Here is a 26,601-nt window from a genome sequence, read left to right as displayed (position 1 = left end):
AGGGGATTATGTCAGACAAATAAAGTCAAGCATATCACCTTCCTTTAGCAATTTAACAATTCTGGCTTTTAAGACCTCGTGGGACATCATTCACCAATCAATGTACTTAAATGTTCAGGTTTAGCTTTGTTGGGAGCAGATTCTCCATCATATTTGTGCATGTTTTATGTGAGCTTTTTGTTCAGAATTATCTTGTAATGATGATTATATTGCAAACAGATGTGGAAGATAGAGATCATGTCTGTCTCTGGGGTAGAGGACAGATTTGTTTCCTGATCCCTGATCGAGATAATTAAAATAATGTCTCCCTCTGGGGAAAAGCTGGTTGGGTTTGCTAGCAGCCCCTTGAAAGGATTAGGGTTTCCTAATCTCAGGGTTCCTCGGCTGTGGCACAAACACGTTTTTGTGCAGCAGCCACCTGGGCCTGTCTCTACATTGCCCCCATTGGACTTGGCATGCAAGGGGAACTGATGCAAACATGTAAATCACGCTGCCTGCTGTGCCATGAGTAATTAAGTACTTTGTCTGTGACCCAAGAGTCTGTGCCTTCTGCCAGCATCTGGGAAACCATGGCATGCCAACTGGTTAGCTTGCAAAGGGATAAAATCTTAGAGCTTTCACAGTTTCTGACAGGCTTTTCTCTAATACAATTAATATGTGTCTTCTTTAAGTTGCATCTTACAGACAAAACAAGTTCTAATTTAATCACTGTTTTCTTTTTGATGTTCAATATGTCACTACTTATGTTCTAGCAGTTTTTCCTTACACTTGCATTTTTATCCCTTCACATAGTACCCAAAGAAATTATGAAACATTCTTGTTTTTGACAATAAGATGTTGTAGGATTATGATGAATATTCCTATCCTAATTATAGAATCGTATATTCCCTAAAAAGACCTCGTTCTATTTAAAGAAGAGTATCAAAGACAAAAATCTGGACCCCAAAATAATCATGATGATGATGTGGCAATGCAAAAATTTTCACTTTTTTGTCCAAAGCTTATTAATTCATGCTTGTTCAGTTTCTTTTTATCTTGCTTTGAAATGAGTTTATTAATTCAATTATTTCTCTTCTCACTAACTTTGATGCTGCATATTGCCATGTCATACCATGTATTCAAATACAATGTGAACCCCTCCACCTCTTTAGAAGTTTTGTTTTCCTTTTCTTTTGAGGTCTTTGGACTGGCTTCAAAGTGCACAGATCCAGATAACACCTCATAGTGGTATCTACAAGGGTGAAAGGAACCCCTAACTTCTCTCTGGCGTCCAGAGTTCCATTTCGAGCAATGAAGAGCCCCTTGCTATAAGAAGTCAAAAGGAATTAAATGCTTCTAAAATCCTCTTAAGAGGTAGAGGAGCAAATTCTAGGATGGGTTTCCAGGAATAACTACTTGAGCAACATCGCTGAACAGTTCTGTCAAGGGAAATGCTTTTCAAGAATAGTCGGAAGCTAAGAAAATGGGAAGACATTCTTTCTGACTACACAAACACACTGCCTTAGCTGTGATCTGGAGAGCAGGAAATCACTGCCAAGACTGTTTTCTGATAGAAGATACAGCCTTACCTAGAATAAAGGGATCAGGATAGTCATTGTCATAGCTGATGTCTCTAGAGCAGTGGCACATACTCAAACTTCAGGGGACACCCGCAGTTATACAGCCTCCCTGCATAATACATTATACAATTCCAAATTCAGTCCTTGCACAAATGCATCTGACTGGCACCAACTAAACCACATACAAAATCAGAGCTATAAGAAAACCTTAGTGGGAAAGTGTAGACTCCAACCTTTTCTTTTTCAACTTATTTAATCTTTTTTAAGATTTTTATTAAAATATAGCTAACATACAATTTTACATTAATTTCAGGTGAACACCGTAGTTAGTCAACATTTATATACCTAAAGAAGTGATCACCATGATAAGTCCAGCAACCATCTGACACTCTACCACGCTATCACAATATTATTGACTATATTCCCCATGCTGTACATTACATCTCCATGATTTATTTATTTTATACCTGGAAATTTGGACCTCTTATTCCCTTTTACTTTTCCCCCTTTTTAAATTTTCAATTGTAGTAGACATTTAATGTTATTTCATATTAATTTTGGGTGTACAGCATAGTGGTTATACATTTATATAACTTGAGAAATGATTCTTCTGACTAGTCTAGTATTCATCTGACACTACATATTATTGACTCTATTCCCTGTGGTGTACTTTACATCTCCATGACTATTTTGTAACTGCCAATTTGTACTTGTAAACCCCTCATCTTTTTCATGCTGCCCCTAATGCCCTCCCATCTATCACCCCAACAAATCTAGAACCTATCTGACATCATACATTGTTATTACAATATTATTGACTATATTCCTCATGCTATACTCTACATACCCGTGACTACTGTGTAACAACTAATTTGTACATTTTTTAAATTAATTTCAGGGGTGTAAAACTACCTAATGATTAGATATTTACACCCCTCCCAGTCTACTATCCCTCTGACATCGTATATAGGGTGTCAGCCAGGTGGGTACTGGACTTACAGGGGGATCACGTCAATTTGTACTTCTTAATCCCTTCCCCTTTTTCACTGACTCCCAAGCTCCCTCCCATCTTGCAATCATTGATATGTTCTCTGTATCTATGAGTTTGTTTCTGTTTTGTTTGTTTATTTTGTTCTTTAGATTCTACATATAAGCGAAATCACATTGCATCTGTCTTTCTCTGTCTGACATACTCTGACATTACCCTCCAGGTCCATCCATGCCGCCACAGATGGCAAGAACCCATTCTCTTTTTTGTGGGATGTATCTCCCACCTTCTGACATGTATGTGTCTTAACAAGCATCTGGATTCTTGCAACTTCCTATTAAGTCCTATAAGCATAATGTTATCAACATAGTGAATCAGAGTGATGCCCTGTTGAATAGTGATGATTGAGTTCTCTCATGACTGAATTATAGCATAGAGCTGGTGGTGATATAGGCCTGAATCAAGATAGTAAAGGTATATTGCTGTCCTTGCCTGGGGAAATCTTGCTGCTCTGGAATTCTCAGTTTATTGGTAGAGAAAAAAATGATATATTTCAATAGCTACATATCAGGTCCCAGAGTCTGTGCTTATTTGCTCCAGTCACAAGGCCACATCTGAAAAGCAGCTATAATTGGAGTTACCAGAATAACTCACTGGACATGCCATGCTGATGAGTTAAATAAATATACAAGTAATCACTAGTTATAACTAAAAAATGTATTTATGCTATTATAAGTCAGGATAATGGGTACCCTCAGGGAGATAATGACTATAAGGAAAGGAAGATATTTTTGATGAGCATATTTAAAATTTTCAATCTTCTCATCCCCCATTCCATTCTTCATGGCACTTCTAATCCCCTTACTCTGTTCTAGTTAATTTCTGTTATTATGTTTATTATTTATGGTCTCCTCCTCTCACTGACCTCAGGGTAAGTTCCACAAGGGCAGGGATCTTAGTGGGTTTGAGTACAAATTATCCTAAGACCCAAAGGAATTAAAGTCAGAAAGCAGATTCTCTTGGCCTTGTGAAATAAAGTTCAAATGAATTAGATACAGATTTCTCTCTTTACACATTTTAATTCTGATCAGTCTCACCTGGATGTTTTCAGTGCCTTAGGGGAGCTGGAGTTCTTTTGAGGAACTACAACCTGGACTGTCTCTGGCTGCAAACAGTCCCTCTGAAGTTGCATCAATTTGATGCTACATCTCTCATGAAACTCACCTTTAAACAGAGAGATTAATAGGAAACAAGAGATTTCCACAGAAGTGACCCGTGTGCATGAAATTTAGGAAACAAACCATCCTTCAGTCCTTAAACTGTTATCCCAGACTACCTCATGCTCCCAAAACCTAACACCCAGAGTAACCACAGACTGAAGTACAGACTCAGTGGTTTCAAACTGAAACGCAGGGAAGAAAAAGGAAAAAAAAAAAANATGTCTAACCACTACACTCTATACCTGAAACTCATATAAAATAATATTTCAACTGTACTTGAAAAGTTTTAAATTTTTTTTAAATAAATAAATAAATAAATAAATAAATAAATAAAATGTAAATTTTAAAAAACAAATTAAAATTAAGTAACTTGTTCACAGTCCCACATTTTATAAGCAGTGGAACCATAATTCTACAGAAAGCCGTTTCAGATAACACGCACTTAAACACAAAGCTCTACTGCCTCTCTGTAGCCCTTGTCATTCATATTGGGTGCTATTATGCACATCTCTTCATTTTGCATTCAACAAGTGTAACAAATGAGAAACCAAATTAATTTTGCACATTTGTATGACAATGCTGGCATAAGGTTTTCAAAATCTGTTCTCTGAGTCTGCAAAAGTATGTTGGGAATGCAAGAAACATTTTGTGTGTGTGGTTAGTATTGAGTCTTTTGTAAAGTTATATACTCTACGAGTATACCTTATTTTAGAGAAAGGATATAATATTGGAATTGAGTTGCTTTCTCTGCTAGCTCTCAATTATACTTTTATCATAAACCTATTAAGGCAAATATAATAAATTTTCTGTTTACAGATGATAATACTGCTATTCTTTGTTTTCCAGTGAGATCCTTGATTGCATTTACTAAAATCTATTTCTAATCTTTCCTTAAGCTAGAATTCCATATTACAGGAACAAATCAGCAGATAGAACATAACTTACGTATCATGTAAACTCAAACAAAAATACTGAATTACCCTGGGTAGACACAGCTGACTCCATCTTGAAGTTAATCTGCCCGTTTAACTTCTGAGTGAATGAGCCCAAGCCTTTGACCCCTTTCCCTGGGTAGACTCTGAAATATGTACAGAGGTTTCAGGCAAGTCATGAGTTTCCATTACTCCTCCCACTGAGGCAAGGAGCCCAAGACGTTTCTTATCTTTTAGCTCACCCTGGCACCAGGGCCTGCCAGAATCTGGCCTCTTGGTGTCGCACAGATTACCATACACTCGTTTCCTAGCACATTGGACCGTTTCTAAGGAAGGATACAAGAGAGTAGTCTAGAAGGTGAATGATGTGGAGATCTGCCCTGCAGCTGCCCAGGACCCATTTCTGTATGTAAGTTCCCTACTAAACTCTCTAAACTGACAAGCTGAACTTGCCTGCCTCAGTTTTCAGCTTCTGGGCTCCTTTGGCATTTGGGGACAGCTTTGCACACAAGGCCTTTTCACAGAACACACCCAAAGAGGAGGGGATTATGTCAGACAAATAAAGTCAAGCATATCACCTTCCTTTAGCAATTTAACAATTCTGGCTTTTAAGACCTCGTGGGACATCATTCACCAATCAATGTACTTAAATGTTCAGGTTTAGCTTTGTTGGGAGCAGATTCTCCATCATATTTGTGCATGTTTTATGTGAGCTTTTTGTTCAGAATTATCTTGTAATGATGATTATATTGCAAACAGATGTGGAAGATAGAGATCATGTCTGTCTCTGGGGTAGAGGACAGATTTGTTTCCTGATCCCTGATCGAGATAATTAAAATAATGTCTCCCTCTGGGGAAAAGCTGGTTGGGTTTGCTAGCAGCCCCTTGAAAGGATTAGGGTTTCCTAATCTCAGGGTTCCTCGGCTGTGGCACAAACACGTTTTTGTGCAGCAGCCACCTGGGCCTGTCTCTACATTGCCCCCATTGGACTTGGCATGCAAGGGGAACTGATGCAAACATGTAAATCACGCTGCCTGCTGTGCCATGAGTAATTAAGTACTTTGTCTGTGACCCAAGAGTCTGTGCCTTCTGCCAGCATCTGGGAAACCATGGCATGCCAACTGGTTAGCTTGCAAAGGGATAAAATCTTAGAGCTTTCACAGTTTCTGACAGGCTTTTCTCTAATACAATTAATATGTGTCTTCTTTAAGTTGCATCTTACAGACAAAACAAGTTCTAATTTAATCACTGTTTTCTTTTTGATGTTCAATATGTCACTACTTATGTTCTAGCAGTTTTTCCTTACACTTGCATTTTTATCCCTTCACATAGTACCCAAAGAAATTATGAAACATTCTTGTTTTTGACAATAAGATGTTGTAGGATTATGATGAATATTCCTATCCTAATTATAGAATCGTATATTCCCTAAAAAGACCTCGTTCTATTTAAAGAAGAGTATCAAAGACAAAAATCTGGACCCCAAAATAATCATGATGATGATGTGGCAATGCAAAAATTTTCACTTTTTTGTCCAAAGCTTATTAATTCATGCTTGTTCAGTTTCTTTTTATCTTGCTTTGAAATGAGTTTATTAATTCAATTATTTCTCTTCTCACTAACTTTGATGCTGCATATTGCCATGTTATACCATGTATTCAAATACAATGTGACCCCCTCCACCTCTTTAGAAGTTTTGTTTTCCTTTTCTTTTGAGGTCTTTGGACTGGCTTCAAAGTGCACAGATCCAGATAACACCTCATAGTGGTATCTACAAGGGTGAAAGGAACCCCTAACTTCTCTCTGGCGTCCAGAGTTCCATTTCGAGCAATGAAGAGCCCCTTGCTATAAGAAGTCAAAAGGAATTAAATGCTTCTAAAATCCTCTTAAGAGGTAGAGGAGCAAATTCTAGGATGGGTTTCCAGGAATAACTACTTGAGCAACATCGCTGAACAGTTCTGTCAAGGGAAATGCTTTTCAAGAATAGTCGGAAGCTAAGAAAATGGGAAGACATTCTTTCTGACTACACAAACACACTGCCTTAGCTGTGATCTGGAGAGCAGGAAATCACTGCCAAGACTGTTTTCTGATAGAAGATACAGCCTTACCTAGAATAAAGGGATCAGGATAGTCATTGTCATAGCTGATGTCTCTAGAGCAGTGGCACATACTCAAACTTCAGGGGACACCCGCAGTTATACAGCCTCCCTGCATAATACATTATACAATTCCAAATTCAGTCCTTGCACAAATGCATCTGACTGGCACCAACTAAACCACATACAAAATCAGAGCTATAAGAAAACCTTAGTGGGAAAGTGTAGACTCCAACCTTTTCTTTTTCAACTTATTTAATCTTTTTTAAGATTTTTATTAAAATATAGCTAACATACAATTTTACATTAATTTCAGGTGAACACCGTAGTTAGTCAACATTTATATACCTAAAGAAGTGATCACCATGATAAGTCCAGCAACCATCTGACACTCTACCACGCTATCACAATATTATTGACTATATTCCCCATGCTGTACATTACATCTCCATGATTTATTTATTTTATACCTGGAAATTTGGACCTCTTATTCCCTTTTACTTTTCCCCCTTTTTAAATTTTCAATTGTAGTAGACATTTAATGTTATTTCATATTAATTTTGGGTGTACAGCATAGTGGTTATACATTTATATAACTTGAGAAATGATTCTTCTGACTAGTCTAGTATTCATCTGACACTACATATTATTGACTCTATTCCCTGTGGTGTACTTTACATCTCCATGACTATTTTGTAACTGCCAATTTGTACTTGTAAACCCCTCATCTTTTTCATGCTGCCCCTAATGCCCTCCCATCTATCACCCCAACAAATCTAGAACCTATCTGACATCATACATTGTTATTACAATATTATTGACTATATTCCTCATGCTATACTCTACATACCCGTGACTACTGTGTAACAACTAATTTGTACATTTTTTAAATTAATTTCAGGGGTGTAAAACTACCTAATGATTAGATATTTACACCCCTCCCAGTCTACTATCCCTCTGACATCGTATATAGGGTGTCAGCCAGGTGGGTACTGGACTTACAGGGGGATCACGTCAATTTGTACTTCTTAATCCCTTCCCCTTTTTCACTGACTCCCAAGCTCCCTCCCATCTTGCAATCATTGATATGTTCTCTGTATCTATGAGTTTGTTTCTGTTTTGTTTGTTTATTTTGTTCTTTAGATTCTACATATAAGCGAAATCACATTGCATCTGTCTTTCTCTGTCTGACATACTCTGACATTACCCTCCAGGTCCATCCATGCCGCCACAGATGGCAAGAACCCATTCTCTTTTTTGTGGGATGTATCTCCCACCTTCTGACATGTATGTGTCTTAACAAGCATCTGGATTCTTGCAACTTCCTATTAAGTCCTATAAGCATAATGTTATCAACATAGTGAATCAGAGTGATGCCCTGTTGAATAGTGATGATTGAGTTCTCTCATGACTGAATTATAGCATAGAGCTGGTGGTGATATAGGCCTGAATCAAGATAGTAAAGGTATATTGCTGTCCTTGCCTGGGGAAATCTTGCTGCTCTGGAATTCTCAGTTTATTGGTAGAGAAAAAAATGATATATTTCAATAGCTACATATCAGGTCCCAGAGTCTGTGCTTATTTGCTCCAGTCACAAGGCCACATCTGAAAAGCAGCTATAATTGGAGTTACCAGAATAACTCACTGGACATGCCATGCTGATGAGTTAAATAAATATACAAGTAATCACTAGTTATAACTAAAAAATGTATTTATGCTATTATAAGTCAGGATAATGGGTACCCTCAGGGAGATAATGACTATAAGGAAAGGAAGATATTTTTGATGAGCATATTTAAAATTTTCAATCTTCTCATCCCCCATTCCATTCTTCATGGCACTTCTAATCCCCTTACTCTGTTCTAGTTAATTTCTGTTATTATGTTTATTATTTATGGTCTCCTCCTCTCACTGACCTCAGGGTAAGTTCCACAAGGGCAGGGATCTTAGTGGGTTTGAGTACAAATTATCCTAAGACCCAAAGGAATTAAAGTCAGAAAGCAGATTCTCTTGGCCTTGTGAAATAAAGTTCAAATGAATTAGATACAGATTTCTCTCTTTACACATTTTAATTCTGATCAGTCTCACCTGGATGTTTTCAGTGCCTTAGGGGAGCTGGAGTTCTTTTGAGGAACTACAACCTGGACTGTCTCTGGCTGCAAACAGTCCCTCTGAAGTTGCATCAATTTGATGCTACATCTCTCATGAAACTCACCTTTAAACAGAGAGATTAATAGGAAACAAGAGATTTCCACAGAAGTGACCCGTGTGCATGAAATTTAGGAAACAAACCATCCTTCAGTCCTTAAACTGTTATCCCAGACTACCTCATGCTCCCAAAACCTAACACCCAGAGTAACCACAGACTGAAGTACAGACTCAGTGGTTTCAAACTGAAACGCAGGGAAGAAAAAGGAAAAAAAAAAAAAAGTCTGTGCTTATTGTCCAGGCCTGCAAACCTAAAATGATTTGGGAGAAATCTCAAAAAGAGGTTACATTTCACATGATAAAAGTAATGTATCTGGAGAAAAACCACCAGTCCATTTTATGAGCTTTTTCTTAATGGCATTGGAGAAATTGCTCCCTTCTTGCAAAGTTTAGCAATTTAGAATGTAGCAGCTGTACTCACTGGTTTATATTTAGTGTAGTTTTCTTTTACATTCTTCCTAACCTCTTAATTTTCACTCCCTGTGACATCCCAGTCTTGAAGTAAATGGAGCGTGTGAGCAGGAATGTTCAGCCCACTGTCCTCTTGGCTGTTTCTGCATTGCTAAAGAATTATGTCTTGCTGAAGAACTGCTTACATCTAAGCACCCTGCTTCCCTAGGAAGAGTTCTCCAAGTGGAGCCAATTAGAACTGTCTACTGGTAGTATTTTTGAACCTGTGGACCAGCATACGAATCCAAGGTTGGCTCCTTCATAAGTCCCTCCTTGGTTCTGAATACAGATTGGAATTTGGGGCAGCAGATCTAATACTGGACTTGGCACCAGCCCCTTACTATGTTGCCTGGTATATCCAAGCCTCAGTTGTGCTGCATTTGAAAACCAGTCAACATTTCTCTGCCCTCAAATGCCAAGCTAAAATAAAGCTTCTCTTTTTCACATCATATCCGTGATTCAGCTCCCCCTTCTTAAACGGACTTCTGTGGCCCACCAGCATCTTTTTTTTTAATCCTCTCAAGACCAGCACATATGGACTAAGAACAGCTGCACAAGCTATGGCAGGTTGCAGCTAAATTCTGTGCAACCAACCTACCATTTGTCTCAGGCCACCCACGTGGTTCTCCTGCCCTTAGTGAAATCTTCCACTCCCATAACTTTGCTGAGGTCCTTGCTTCGCTGTGAAGCCTTGCTTTATGGGAATAATCAACTATGATCAAAGGTACTATATTATAAAGACCTCATGGACCAAGGCTGAAAGTGTCCTGCCCTGGCCACAACAGTTAAAAGTGGACTATAGGCTCGCTGCATGACTCATTCTAAGACTCTAAAAGACAAGATTATAATGTTTCATGTATTATGATAACAAGATTATCACATTTCATATCTACATTTCACATATACATATATTAAGGCAAGTTTCTAAATGCACTACCCGGAACAGATTTTCCCCTCAATATTTAGGTCTCCAAATTCTGTTTTGTTTATTTCTCAAAATTCTAGTCCAATATGACCCCTAAATTGAAACTGTTCCCTAAACTGAGGTCAGCAAACTTTATTTCTGTAAAGAGTCAGATGGTAAATATTTTAGATTTTGGAAGACAAGAAGCAAAATCAAATATGTCATATAGCTACTTATATAACCATGAAAATATAATCATTTAAAATATAAAAGCCATTCTGAGCATATGAGCTGTACAAAAACAGACAGTAAGCTGGATTTGGCTTCCTGACTATAATTTTCTGTCACTTGCCCTGAAACACAACATCCTCATTATCTAAAATTCCACTGACATACATTTTAAACCCAGTTAGAAAATATAGTAAATATTTCTCTAAAATGTTCTCAGTTATCATTTGTTTTGTTCTAGTTTTCCATCATCTATACTAATTACATTATTTCTCCTACTTTAATCTAGTCACAGATTTAAATTACAAATGTGACCTTTCAATTCAAAGTTCCAGCTTCTTTTTTCTGAGATACCCTTGGCAAAAGCACTCTGTGAAAGGTTGGACAATGTAGGCCATAAACAATCTATTGGAAAACCTGCAGTGAGTAAGTGCTGTGGCCCTAAATCATAGGAAATTTGTCATATTTGGAAAGCACCTTAATTTAAGTAATAGGACATATTTTTTAAATAGTGAAGTGGTAAAATTAAGAGATAAATATATAATGATATAAAAATTATTTTTAATACAGGAAGAGATTTGGATTCAAATTTTGCCTCTTCAGTCTGAAATACCTGGCCCTCTGCCATAAATAACGTCAGGGGCTCCAGGTTCTTTCCAGGGACTACGATTTTATGTTATGACCTTTCCTTTTTTTTTTTTTTTAAGATTTTTATTGGGGAATTGGGGAGATGGGAACAGTGCTGGGGAATTGGGGGAAGGGGAACAGACAAGTTGCTGTCATTTTGTTCTTCAGTCTAGTTGTGGAGGACGTTGCTTCACTGGCCCAAGTTGGCACCATCATTGTGCTCTTCCCGGGCGAGGCAGATCAGTCGCCGGCTTCTGGAGAGCGCTCACTGCGGCTGCTGGCCGCTCACGCTGGCTGCTGGCTACACACGGTAGCCCATGGCAACCCACTGCAGCAGGGGCTGCAGCCTACGCTGTCGCTGGCGACTCACGGCAGTCCAGCTCCAGGTTGAGCTATTGTTCAGCATCTTAGCTGTAGAGGGCAGTGTCCCTGGCCCTCAAATGTGGGATCCGAACTGGGGTCCTCTGGCGTCCCAAACCAGTTCTTAACCATCGCGCCACTCTGCTGGCCCTCCTTTTTTTTTATATAGTACACTCTCATATCTATTATCTGAAATGCAAATTTATTTAACATTAAGTGTATGAAATGTAGGAGACAGATTTTATTATATTAAAAAGTCTGACTCCACAAAGACAAATATCATATGATCTCACTTATATGTGGAAACTAAAGAACAAAATAAACAAACAAAAAAACCTAGAAACAGACTCATAAATACAGAGCCCAAACTTATGGCTACCAGATGGGAGGGGGGTTAGAGGGATGGGTGTAAAAAAATGAAGGGATTAAGAAGTATAAATTGGTGGTTACAAAACAGTCTCAGGAATGTAAAACACAGCATAGGGACTATAATCAGTAATATTGTAATAACTATTATGTATAGTGCCAGGTGGATACTAGACTAATTGGGGGGATCACTTCATAACTTATATAAATGTCTAACCACTACACTCTATACCTGAAACTCATATAAAATAATATTTCAACTGTACTTGAAAAGTTTTAAATTTTTTTTAAATAAATAAATAAGTCTGAGTTCATAGTAGATCTTTGACTGCTGACAGTTTTTAAGCACTACCCTTCTCTCCTGCCCCCTTGTCCCATATCTGGGCAAGCTGATTTAAAAAGCCTGGAGTTCCCTCTTTGGGAACAGATGGGAAAGTTCAAGCCGCGCAAACTTGACCTCCCTCCAAGTCCCTGCTTTAACCACAATAAAAAGAATAAAGCCACTAACTTCTCTCTTCACTCAAACTCTTTGGGAATAACTTAGGTTCCTGCCCTGCTCTCTCCAGAAAGCTTCATATGTTAATAATAAACCTTTTCATACCCTCATGGTGCATGTGTGACATCATCAGTCTCAAAGTCCAAACCTTCTTTGAGTGTGTGTTGTTGGGTGGAGGGTAGATGTTATCTGCCATCCATGTGGCAACAATAGTTATGCATCTGTTTACTATAATTCTGTCAGCCCTCTTAAGGCCCCCTTGCTAACAGATGTGTTCATTCCCTTTCTAAGTTAGAATGTGACATTTTCTTCTGTATTCCAACTTACATCTATATCTGGTTTAAACTGAGTTCTCAAGTTTCTTTCTCCAAGGAAAAGTGATCTCTTTCATTCAAATTGAGGTTATATGTTAGCCCTGACTGAGTTTGGTTCTCTGGAATAGTATACACTTCTATTTCACCCTTCCCAAAATTCCTAAAGGATTTCCTCTACCAACTCATTTGCACCATTATCTCTTTGCCTTTGTCTAGACAAATGGTTTTCATCTTCTATCCAGAGCCTAAATTAATCCCATATAATTTACCTATTTTTATAATTATCACATCTATAAATATAGTCATTTTGACATAAGATTGCTCTATGATGCCATCACATATAAAGACTCTTTGTAATAGGAAGTTTTCATCATATCTTTATCATGTCATTTAGATCCGTATTATATTGTGTTGGAATAGTTATCTTTCATATTCTTGTATTAGGAGACTAGAGGGGCCAGTCTTTACAACTAACATGCAGGTATTATTCCATAGTTCCTGTCTCTATCGTTTCCCCTTCACAAATGGGTTGAATTGTTAGAAAGCGTACAGAGAGCAACTTTATTTTTCTCTCACTCTCCATTAAACTCAAACCATTGAAGAGTTCTTATCAATCCTCTGAGTAAAATTGCAGTGAGTTCACAAGCTTTTTCTGTCACTCTTAAATCATAAGTAATGTACTGTAATTCTAGTGCAATTATCATGTTACTCCAAACTCAAATCACCTCCTTTAGCCTACTTCAGGCTCAGAAGCCTGACATGGCGAGGGATGCTCCTGAGATTTCGTTAGGCTCGTTAGGTTCCTGGGATGCTGATAGAGTCTCTTCCATTGTCCACTTAGACTCTCTCTGCTTCTTGTCTTCATGTGGTTTCTCCCTCTGCTGGAGTCATTTCACCACTCCAGATGGCTCTCTTACATGGGGTCCCTTTAAATATGGCCTCATACTTCTGCTGGGTCTGTATTTTATATCCAGGGGATAGGTCCATTCTCCCCACCATGAGTGGAATTACAGCTCCCTTCCAGTGCAGCCCTTTCTCTCTGCCACCAGATAGGCATTTCAAGTGATGCTTTTGCCTGTGGATGTCCTCTGAAATCAGTCCCTGGGCCTTCCAAGTTTGGAATTTTACATCAAGCTCCCTTTGTGCTTCACTTGGAGAAGATCATAGCTTCTTGACACTCTCTTAGGTAACGTGCTAATGGCTGATGGGTAAAGTTTAGCAAAGCAGGCTTCACAGTCACTCAGAAAGTATTGTATATGTAATCTAAAAACTCGTCCCTTGTTTCGTGACTTATACATATGTATCTTTGGCTTTGGAGACTTATAAGTAATCTCGGAGATATCAGGAATGGTTGCCTTTAACCATTTAGAGGGCAGGATACGCTAGAAAGGACTTATGAATAAAAGAGAGCTTGTTGTCCCCCTCTGTGCTAGAGGAAATCAAGGGAAGACAAGAGCTGCCTTGCCTTAAACCTAAAATGAAAATGAACCTATGGGAAAATCTTCCCTGAAGTGGTTTAGGGCTCAAGTTCCAGGCTGTCTGTAAAGCAACGTGGTTATGATCTTGACTCTGGAGTAAGACGAACAGGATCCCATTCCCCATTCTGCCATTTATTTCATGTGTGATTTTGGAAATTGTTTTATATTTTTATATGCATTTTAATTAACTTAAAACTCAAAGATGTGGGGAAATCATTTTTCTAGTTACTCATAATGCCTAATGGAGCTGGGTTTCAATAGATGAAAACTTTATATCTTATGCTTTAGCTTCAGATCCCTTAAGATCAAATCTTCTTGTAATGTCAAATGAACTATTTCTCTATTTTATATGAAATTTTATTTTTATTTTTTGAATTAAAATTTATTGGTGTAACAATGGTTAGTACAATTATATAGGTTTTCAGTATACAATTCTGTAATACATCATCTATGTATCACATTGTGTGGTCACCACCCAGAGTCAGTTCTCCTTCCATCACCATATACGAGTATTTGACCCTGTTTACCCTTTTCTACCACGCCCTCCCCCCTTACCCTCTGGTAACCATGGAATTTTAAAGTTAGAGAACTTATAATATTTATTGTCAATGAGAGATAGATAAACTAATTTTTCATCTCATCTGTATGGTCATCAGTTCTCCCATTTATTAGTCTAAGGACAAAGAAAGGAAAATCTTATTCTAAAAATAATAGAGACTGTCATAAATAATGCTTCTATGAACATGAGGGTGCATATATCTCTTTGACATAATGTTTTCATTTCCTTTGGTATATTCCCAGAAGTGGAACTGCTAGATCATATGGTAGTTATATTTTTAATGTTTTGAGAAACCTCCATAATGTTTTCCGTAGTGGTTGTACCAATTTATAATCCCACCAAAGGTGCACAGAGTTCCCTTTTCTCCACATCCTTGCCAGCATTTGTTTTCTCTTATCTTTTTGAGGATAGCCATTATAACAGGCATAAGGTGATAGCTCATCGTCATTTTGATTTGCATTTCCCTAATAATTTAAAAACCAATATTTTTTTGAAAATTTGATGCAATTGCATGAAAAATCAATTGTTTTTTTTAAATCTTACTCCTCCTCACTCCATCCCAGAAAAGTTGATGAGTTGCTTTCCTCAGCTATTGAAAATAGTTTTACTTTATTTTCTAGTCATTATCTTTTTTATGATAATACACAAACTCTATAATATTGGGATATGTTTCAATTTTATAGTTATTAATCACCTGGGAAACTAAACATTACATGTCTTTACTCATACAGACCAAGAGGTGAAAGGGTACAGTGAATTTTGGTGTATTGATTTTATGATAATTGAGGTGCCTATTTCTTCTTTGCCCTGGTGACTTCTCCTCATCTACCTGCTTGAGCTCCCTGCAACTCCTACATCCATCACCACTGTCACCCACCATTTCCAGACAACCCTTCAGTGGCTTGCCACCAACTGCGATAAAATCTGATTATCTTAGCATAACCAAAAATGTCCTATAATCTGGTCATGTCTTCTAGTATAGTCACAACTCTCCCTCCCATTGTCACAACCTTTATATTCCATTCCTGTGAAAGCTGATACCTCCATACATTGGCTCATGAAGTCAGTACCCTCTACCTGAGATGCCCCCCCCCACACACACACACACGCCTTTTTCTCTGTGTTTGTGTACTCTGACTCTCTCTGCCTGGCCAACTCATCTCACACTACCCTTTCCCTGCCATCAACATGTTCAAGCCACACTGGCCTTTGTGGAGTCTCCAGGGTGCCAGGCCTTTAACCACACTCTTTCCTTCTTTTAAAGACTCTTCTTACTCACGCCATCATTTACTCCAAGGATCCAACTCCTATGTAAGTCTCACTTTCTCAGGAGGCATCTAACATCTGTATTTGATAGCTATGTTGCCTCCTTATAATGATCAATTTCTTCTATCAGATCACATAGCCTCAGGTGTAATTGTATATTTATATTTGGGGTTGTTTTTAATGTACAGCTAGCTCTCCTATTAATTCCAGTAGCTTCTACTAAGCTCAGTGAAAGAAAAGGCAATGGCTGTTCTTATTTCCCACCAAATGCTAAGTACCTAAAGAGAATGCCTAGCACAAAGAAGGCCCTCAATAAATATTTGCTTGCTGAATGAATAAATATTTGAAGAATGAGATGGTACTATTATTAGCTCCATGTGGTAGCCTATACAATATCCATTCTGTATTCTTTCTTACAAACAGAACCCCAGTGGTATCTGGGGCATCAAAATTTGCATTTCCCTCTGTCTTTGCTTTTTCCTTTTCTCTTTCCCCTTCATCCTGCCTAGGATATTGTACTTATGAGGATGTTGATAGATAAAACTAGGAGCCTGGGTCTTTGATGCTATTGTGGAGTTACTATGCCATGCGTACATCATGGGAAAACTAAGGTAAAGTCACACAAATTGAGTATAGAGCCCAAGGGGACATTAGAAACAATCCACTTCAATGCACTTTGTAAATGAGGAAAGTAAGGCTCAGAACGGTTACTTGGTGAAAATCTTATTGGTAGTGAGGAGTAAATGCAGGATTGTAATTCAGTTTCTTCATTTTCTGGGCCAGTGCTGGTTTATAACTTCCCTTAGAGTCTGAGTTGTTGCTGTTGTTTTACCCATGTAGAAGTTGAAGTTTCTGCATAGCATGTCCCAGGAGGGAGCCAACTTATCAGTAAAGGGAGCAAGACATAGAAAAAGAGGCTGACTTAATAAGGCGGAAAGAAGTGGAAACAAAAGTGAAAATTCTGGTATCTTATGAGGCAAACTTTTTTCCCCCAAAACTCAGAGAAGATATTCAGGTTTGATTTAATGAAACAATTTGAAGGAAGGGAGTAACAATATTCAGTTGTGTTAGTTTTATAAAGAAAAAAATTTTTCTAATGTACAGACTTAAAATGAACTATTTGTAATATAAGCTACTAGTTTCCAAAAACATAACACCACTCCATTAATGCAGTCGCAATGCTGGTACATTTACACCACAAAATATTGCTATTTCATCATATGAGAAATGCTGGTCATTTTTTTCTGAAAATGTTCCTAATATGCACATCAGCTTAGGCCATTTGACATTGCACATCTGAGTCTTATGGCTCATCAGAGAGAATGAGGACATAAACTAGATAGAACAGTGTAGCTGGACTCAAGAAAAGGAAAGGGAAATATCTTCCATTACACAGAGATACAGAATGCCTCTACATAAGTGAACTTCACAGTGATCTTGCAGTTAATGGGATAATGGAGAAAGTTATGTTGGGTGTTATGTACACTATATAATTCAGAAAACCCTGAATTCAAGCATACACACACCAAAAAAAAAATCATGTATGATTACATCATAGTGTAGAATAGTGTCTGATATGGGGTGACTTTTCAATAATAGCACATAAGTAGATCTTCTTACCCAACCATGAATGTATAAGAGAAGAGCACCATACTCATCTGACTGCTTTTTAAAATTCTAAGTAAGTTCTTATAATACTGTATTAGTCAAGGTTCAGCTAGAAAAGGAGATGCTATTGAAGGTATTTCAATGCAAGGTGATAGACTTCCTACAAATCATTGGATTACAAAAATTTTTGAGGACTGTAGGGGAAAAAATGGGATGGGGTGGGGGACCACAGAGAAAATAGATATGTTCTACAGAAACCAGGAATTGTAAGAAGCTACTCTAACTACTGCAGGAGACTGCATTTGCATGCCACCATTGACTTGCTGCCATGCAGAAGCCTGTTTTCATCTCCTGCAGCCATAGGGGAATACTCCAAAAGAGGATGCTGAGCTCAGATGCCTCCACAGCTGCAAAAGTGCAAAGAAGCTCTAACTCCTTTTCACCTCCCAGTCTCAGACAGGACACCTCCCACTGGCAGACCCTATGCTTGAACCCTGCTAGCAATGGAATTTGCATTCCAGCAACTGTGGAGGTTATTTATCTGTTTGTTCTGCACTACTTTTTAGATATATAATAGTGATGAAAATAGACACAGTCCTTAAACTGTTATCACAAAAAAAACTTATGGGCCGCCGAGTGTCGCGATGGTTAAGAACTGGCTTGGGACGCCAGAGGGCCCCCGTTCGTATCCCACATATGAAGGCCAGTGACACTGCCCTCTACAGCTAAGATGCTGAACAACAGCTCAACCTGGAGCTGGGTTGCGGTGAGTCGCCGGCGATGGCGTAGGCTGCAGCCCCTGTGGCAGTGGGTTGCCATGGGCTAACGTGTGTAGCCAGCAGCCAGGATGAGCGGCTAGCAGCCGCAGTGAGTGGCCGTCCAGAAGCCGGTGACTGATGTGCCTCGCCTGGGAAGAGCGCAATGATGGTGCCAACTTGGGCCAGTGAAGCAATGTCCTCCACAACTAGACTGAAGAACAAAAGGACAACAACTTGTCGGTTCCCCTTCTCCCAATTCCCCAGCGCTGTTCCCATCCCTCCAATTCCCCAATAAAAAAATAAAAAACGTATTCCTATGGGAAAAAGACAATTATAAAAATAAATGTAATTAGGTATGCAAATATCACATACTTTATGCATAAGATCTATATATTAAAATAATATTTATACTATATATTTAAAATAATATATATTTTATTAATATACATTACATATTATGTGTCAAGCACTATACTAAATCCTTTAAATGTTTTAATTAATTAATTTATTTATTTATTTTAATTTTTTTGTTGGGGAGCAGTGTGTTTTTCCAGGACCCATCAGCTCCAAGTTCAAGTAGTTGTTTCAACCTAGTTGTGGAGGGCGCATCTCAGTAGTCCATGTGGGGACCAAACCGGCAACTTTGGTGTTATGAGCATTGTGCTCTAACCAACTGAGCTAACCAGCCGCCCCTGTTTTCACTAATTTAATGTCTATAAAACCCATATGTGATAAGCACTATTATCATTTCCATTTACAGATGAGAAAACTAAAGCATAAAGTAGTTAAATAAAATTCACTAATTAGCAAAACCGGGATTTGCACCCAGGTAGTCTGGCTCAAGTTCATGACCTTAATATTCTATGCTTCCTATGCCTCTGTGACCCAGCACTAAGGTAAAAAGAGTAAGATGCTATGGAACCACATGGCGGGGGAGGGGAATCTAACTTAGAGGACTTTAAGGAAGTCTTCCTGGAGAAAATGGTATTTGAGTGGAGGCCTTGAGGTTGAATAGAAGTTATCTTGGTGAAGAGGGGGAAGATGGCGTATCTAGAAAGAGATGTAGTATATTCTGAGGCCAGAAAAGGCTTGGCTGTACATACAAAAGTAAGTGAAAGCCAGTAAGGCTGGAGAATTGAGAGTGCAGAGAAAAATCGCAAGTAATGAGTCTGGAAAGGAACCTGGGCTCCCTTTCTGTGAGCCAGGAATTAACATATGCTAAGCTCTAACAGTGTCTGGGGAGCTGGAGATCAAAGCTAAAAGATGAATATCCTAATACACACCACCCCAAAATAACTACCCCTATCCCAGTATAAACTTCAGCAGTGTGCAGGCCAGGAGGAAATGGACACTTTTTAGCTGAAAGCAATGCCCAAAGATAACAGGAAGCCATTGCATGCCTGAGGAGGTGCACTGGTATGTAAGAAGAAGCCTCAGAGAGGGGAGCTGGGAAAAGGCTGGAAATGACCTTAACTTGTAACTATGTCAATAGCAATATCTGAGTCCACTTTCCAAAATATACATTTTTTTTAAGGTTTTATTGGGGAATTGGGAAAGGGGAACAGCTAAGTTGTTGTCCTTCAATCTTAGTTGTGGAGGGCGCAGCTAGCTCAGCTCCAAGTCCGGTCGCCATCTGGCCGCCTGTCAGCAGCTCAGCACAGCTCAGCTCAAGGTGCCGTGTTCAATCTTAGTTGTGGGTGGGCGTAGCCCACCATCCCATACGGGAGTCGAACCCCAACCTTGTTGTTAGGAGCATGTGCTCTCACCAGCTGAACCATCCTGCCACCTGTTGGCAGATCATCTCAGGCACAGCTCACTGGCCCATGTGTTCAGAGCTTGCGCTCTTAACCAACTGAGCCACTCGGCTGGCCCCAAAATATACATTTTTAACAGACACAAATAAATGGTTCCCTGTGGTTCCTTTTTTTTTTCCATTCCATAGACCTTTCCATTCCAAACAACCGAAGAACAGATTGTTTGCTGAAAACAATGCAAAGCCATAAAGATAAAAATTAATGACATAGCCCCTGCACTCGAGAGAGGATTACTATAAATGCAAAGACTCATAAGCACAGGGACTAGGAGAGCTCATGCCTAACCCGACCAGAGGAGAAAAGAGGCCAGGGAGGCCTGCCCCGGGTTTGGAAAGCAGGGGAATTATTAGGGGGAGAACCGGGGTATAATTAAAGACAGAGTCCTTATCCCTGAGAAATTCACAGTCTACAGAGGGTGCCAGGAGTGAATTCAGAAGTTTGGACATGGTAATGTGACTAGGAGAGGTCCTTGCTCTAAGGGCACACAAATTAGAGCAGGTAAGTGATGGACTGAGGTGGCTGCAGGAGACAGAAGCAGATGGTAAACAGGAAATTGGCAAAGCACCAGAGAGAAATGTGGAGAGCACAGACTGAGTTCTGAACTACAGCACATCTGGGAAAACACAAAGACAAAATGACTGGGGACGTCTCAAAACTGGTGTCAAAATGAATCCCATTATTGAGAAAATAACTTGATTTTAAATCTGTTTGCTAATTATGATTTTCAACAAAATATTTACCAGGAAGTAATTTTACTAAAAATCTTATAGACTAGCTAAAGATTGACTGACAAAATTAAAAAAAAAAAGACTTTCCCTTCTATTAATGCCATTAGCTGACAGCTAATGAGATTAGAGGATATAACATAATAAAGCTATGCGCAAGCATCCTGAAGTTGCATTCAGTAATATAACGTTCAAAACATGTTTGACTAACTCACTGTGGCGTCTCTTCACACAGTTAAGAAATTTCTATTTCTCCAGCCCAGAAAACCAAACTTTTCTACTCTCCCTTACTCAAGTTTTATTTTATCCAATCTAATCTGTTGCCCACAGACCCCGTAACTGATTGTAAAAGACCTGTTCTTGGGTTTTCATTGGCAGAACCTGAGATAAAAACCATGGAGAAAAATGTAGGCCACGTTGTTTCCATGACACTTTCTGCTTGCTTGCTCTGAGGTTTATTTCTGCATGGCTTCCCTGTTTCTCTCACTTAAAGGCTGTATGTTTATTTGTTCTGTTTTGCTCTGGCTTTGCTTTTGGCTTTGCTTTAGTTTCTTGTCAGAAGTCAGCAGAAATGCATATTTGTATTAGCAAAGGTTCAGCACCATGCAGGCATAAACAACTAAGATGTATAATTCCATGAATTTGATTATAACAATGAAGAGAAATTAGAAGGAGGAGATAAATGGTGAGCAGTTGCTTCCAACATTGGGAAACTTTCCAAATGGCGGAGAGGCCAAATCTGAAAGGGGAAAGAGAAGAAACGGGAAACAGTCTGGGCCAATCACGGAGGGTCTCTTAAAAGTCCTTGCCCTCGACTTTACACATTATTGATAGGAAACTATTAATAGTGGAAAATCTCCTTGGACACTTCTAGATTGGAAAAACAAACACATCTGCACTCTGCTTCCCACAGACCTGCTCCCTTTGATGCTTCCTATGCAAGGGAATGTCATCGCCGTTCTCCCAGAGTTACCGTGCTCACTTGGAAACCATGGAGACCTCACTATCAGCTCCTTCAGGCCAGGAGTCAGCAAACTTGAGACAGAAGAGCCAATCCTGTCCCTCACAACAACTTAAAAATTATTAGAGAGCCATAAAAAAAAACAACGAAATCACCATTAAGTGAATAATATCCTTTAAAATTTTTATAAATGAAACTATGAGAGTTTTATTTTCATTTTCAACTTTACTTCAGAGCCATATGTACGTGCCCAAAGAGCCACATGTGGCTGGCAAGCTGCTGCAGTTTGCTGACCCCTGCTTCAGGCGATTACCGAGTCCTACTATGCACCTATAGGACCTTTTAGTCTATCCTATATTTCTCCCCTTTCCATTCCCCAAACAAATACAAGTCCAACTTTTAGTCTCTTACCAAGCTTTTTACTAATCTCCCAGACTCTGAAGTCTTCCAGGCTAATCCATTCCAAGAATATTATTAATATATGATTTTTCACAAATCACTATCATTGAGCACATCGCTTTCTTGCTCAAAACCTTCAGCTGTTTTCCTTCTACTTGGCCTGTGAAATGCCAACTCCCCTGCTTGTATTTAAAGCCTTACAAAACCAACCCAGGCTTTATTCTGACTGCTCCCCTTTAGGTCCTCAGCGACTCATACAAATGAAATAATTCGAACCACTCTCTCTTGCCGAAATGTCCCCTCTACCTTTCTCTCTCCCATTGGTCAAGGTCCATGAGACTGATAACATCTCCCTCCAGTCTCTTTCCTCCTCTGAGCTCCAGTAGCACTTTGTATGAATATCTGTCACAGCACTTATCCCATTCTATCATATTTTTTATTTATTTTTATGCCTGTTACTTTTCTTCCTAGGTTTTATTAGGTGAAATAGTGAGGATATAATTAAGAATATGGGTTTAAATCTTCTGCTCCTTAATCCCTAATTTGCCTTAGGCAATAATTGGACTTCTTTAAGACTCAATTTCCTCATCTGTAAAAAGGAAATGATAACAGTATTTGCCTCATATAATTATTGTGAAGCTTAAATAAATTAATACACGTAAAAGACATGGAAGAGTGCCAGTACAAAATAAGTGCTTGAAAGTGATTAATTAGTTTTTCTTTATTTTTACCACTCTCACAACACCAAGAGTATAACCTTTTATGTAGCAAATGTTAAATAGACATTGTAGGAAGAAGGGGGGAGATGGGGTCATCGAACTAATAAAATGGAAAGGAAGGAAGGGAAGGAAGGAGGGTGACAGGAAAAAAAACTAAAGTGAAGAAAAAAAGTTACATTAAAGATTCTGTTAATGCTAAATTTGAACTAATATCTGTCAGGCAATCCAGATTCACTCTGCTTAAGTCCTGAAGCATTTTTTTTCAATGTAATACAAAAACGTAGTGTTTCACCTTAATATCATGTATTAGTTACACTAAGGGCATCCACATACATTATTTCACATATAGGACAGAAAGTGTATGAGTTTTCTTAGTTTGTCAAGGTTTCTTAATTTGTGCTTGAGCACAAACTGAGGAAAAGGCCCTGTACTGCCATTTCTAAGGGGCTCTTTATTACTTCACTGGGGAAGTCCACTGAAAATACACGTACAGAGAGAGAGAGAAAGAGAGAGAGAGAGAGGAAGAGAGAGAGACAGAGAGAGAGACAGAGAGAGAGAGACAGAGAGAGAGAGAGAGAGAGAGAGAGAGACAGACAGACAGACAGACAGACAGACAGAGAAAGAAACACAAAGAAAGAATCAGAAACAATTTAGCCCTTCAACTCCACCAGAGCTTCCATCAACTTCATCACAACATTCTAAAGTTCTGAGGTTGTGCTCAGTGATGGTTCACAGCTCTGCAAATGAAAACAACATGGTCATGTGTCCTAAACAGATAAAATTATTCTTATCCAAAAGGTCCTTGGACAATTTAAGGTTTATAAAATAAACAAACGTCATTCTCAAAGACAGCTTTCCTAATGCATGGGTGTAGCCGCAAGTAAAATTTCTGCTTTCAATCAGTGTTTAGAATGGCAAGAGTAAACAATTATTGGAACTGCTGGGGTCAAAGAACAATTTGAAAAGCTTTGTATGCTGAAGAAATTGAACATGATTGTTATCAAAGAGAACATTAATACAACCAGAAAACTCTGAAAGATAAAGGAACCAAAACAATGGGGGAAAAAACAAAAGAATTTTTGTCAATGTTGACAATGGGTTCTTAATAAAGTTTGTTTGCCACCAAAGGAATAAATCTAGGGTAAAATTATTTACCGCTCTAGAACTTTTCTGTATAATATGATTACCTTAAACTGATAACCATGCAATACATGAGCTTTGGATTTTGACCCAGTGTGTATCGAATCGGGCTATTTCGCTCTATCTTAGGGATGATTAGAGAGATACAATATACTCAAAAGTAAATTAATTATCCACTGTCTTCCTCATCCCAAACCAGCTGTGTTCCACCTTCTGCCTGGAATGCCCCCCGCCTATTGTGCCTACCCCCAACCACCTGCCCCACCATCATACTCCTAGACATCCCTTCACCTCGCTGAAGGCTTTGAGCAAGACACATGACTTCCCTCACTACCCTCAAAAGCATTCACTCCTTTCCCTGCAAGCCTAAAGTACTTTTCAAGAAATTAAATGCCCCATCAAATTTTGTGACAAATTTTCTGTTCACCTCACCAGCCTATGGCAGAAGCTTTGTCAAGGTTTCTTTAACCTCCTCACTGCCACTTCCCAGCAGCGGCCCCTCCCTGTGGCCACCTTCTCGGTCTATCTAAATCCTGACCTTTCATTTCAGTTCCAAATGTAGGCCTCCCAGGAAGACTTTCCTGAATCCCTGGCCTGATTCTGATGCCACTCCAAGTGTTCCGTACATCCCTATCATAGTATTATCATGTTGTATTGAAATGATTGATGTGCTTATAACCATTAGATTACAGTCACGTTTCTCCATGTCCATATCTGGATCATATCCTACTCTGTATCTGTAGCATCTAACCCAGTGTATGGCCTATAGTGTGTTGAGAAAGTGGCTAAATGAATGCCTGATTTATCTGCCATAATTAATTTATTCTACTGTCTTTCTTTTTTTGAGAGAGGCGGTAGATAGGGAAAACTGTCAATTCTGCAAGGTTGTTCTCCTTGCAATGACAATACCTTTTGTTAATCATCTCTGTTGCCTTTGCACATGATAACAATAGAAATTATTTTATAACTGAAAAAAGCCTCAGAAATAATCTAGAACAACCACTTTGTATAAAAGCACAAAAATAACACGTCAGTGAATCAGGGACACTAAAAACACTACATATTGAAAACCAGACCCGAGGAGGGCAATTCCATATTATAATAGTACTGGTCAGCTAAGATTTTTCTTCCTCTCCTTGTCTCTATTTCTTCCACCCCTCTCTACCACCAGAAGAGTCCATAATTGTAGCTAGTAAGTAGGGATGGTGCTAACTGAAAAACAAAGATTTCTGTACTCTCTTCATCTAAAGGAGGGCACCAACCTACACGAGATTCCAGATTAGCAAGAGAATGAAAAGTTTTACCATTAGTTAAGGTTGGAAGTCTGAATTATTATAATTATTGAATTAAGACTGTGCTTGTAACTTAAAGTGACTATAGAATTTTCTATAGCTATTGTGCTTCAGATGAATCCTGTAACCCCATTGAAGGGGGTGGTGAGGGAGAAAGAAGTTACTAATACAAGTAACATAAATATAGCATTTCTGTGAATACCCTCAGTCTTAAGCATAATGGGTACATATGTAAGCATGTACGTAATACATCTAAGGGAAATTTTTGATGAAGAGTAAGATATATGCATGTTCTTAGTGTTTCCCACAGATGGCTTATAAATTGCAAGGGAAATAATAGCAACTATACAATAGAGAGGCTGGACGACACCCTGACTGGGTGATCACAACTGACATTACCAATGAGGGCCAGATGGACAACGTGTACCTCCAAATGGGATACTCTGAGGAGGACACAGCAGGCGTATAGTAGTTTTCAAGACTGACTAGTCTAGATTGGAGCTGCTAATGGATTAACAGATGATGGATGTCACTAAAGATTATCTGATGTTTTGAATATCAGGTATATACTTCTGGTAGAGAAATTAGGGATGTATTATTAGTGGTTGAGTACAGAGTTAATTCATAAATTCCAGAAACCATAATTATTAACTCCCCAAAACGGGCAAAACAAAATATATTGCTCAAAAATTTAAATGTAATCATCATATATATTATCATATGACTCAGCTAAAGAATATTTATTTAGTCCTAATAATATAAAAGCTGATTACTTTTTTAGATTGTGCAAATGATCAGAGGGGAAGAGGGCTAAATCCTTATCTTCCTTACTCAGAAATCAATGAGTAATGTCTAAAACTGAAAAATCAAGGACAGTAGTATATGCGTATTATTTAGAATTTAAAAGATGAGTAACAGAAGAAATAACTAAAAACTGTGAAGTAATTGCCTGTGAAAAGGCAGAACTAGGAGTACACAAGGCTGAAACAGGGGTCCTCTTGTTTCCAGTATAAACCCACTGAGTTTTCAGAATTATGTCATTATGTATACACATACTTAACACATGTAAAATAAAATTAAATAAAAAGAATAAATGATAAATGGCTTTAATACTTTTAGTAAAATTTTAAAACT

Source organism: Hipposideros armiger, unplaced genomic scaffold (genome assembly GCF_001890085.2).
Source record: "Hipposideros armiger isolate ML-2016 unplaced genomic scaffold, ASM189008v1 scaffold_638, whole genome shotgun sequence".
Lineage (NCBI taxonomy): Eukaryota > Metazoa > Chordata > Mammalia > Chiroptera > Hipposideridae > Hipposideros > Hipposideros armiger.
Note: the sequence above shows the minus strand (reverse complement) of the source record.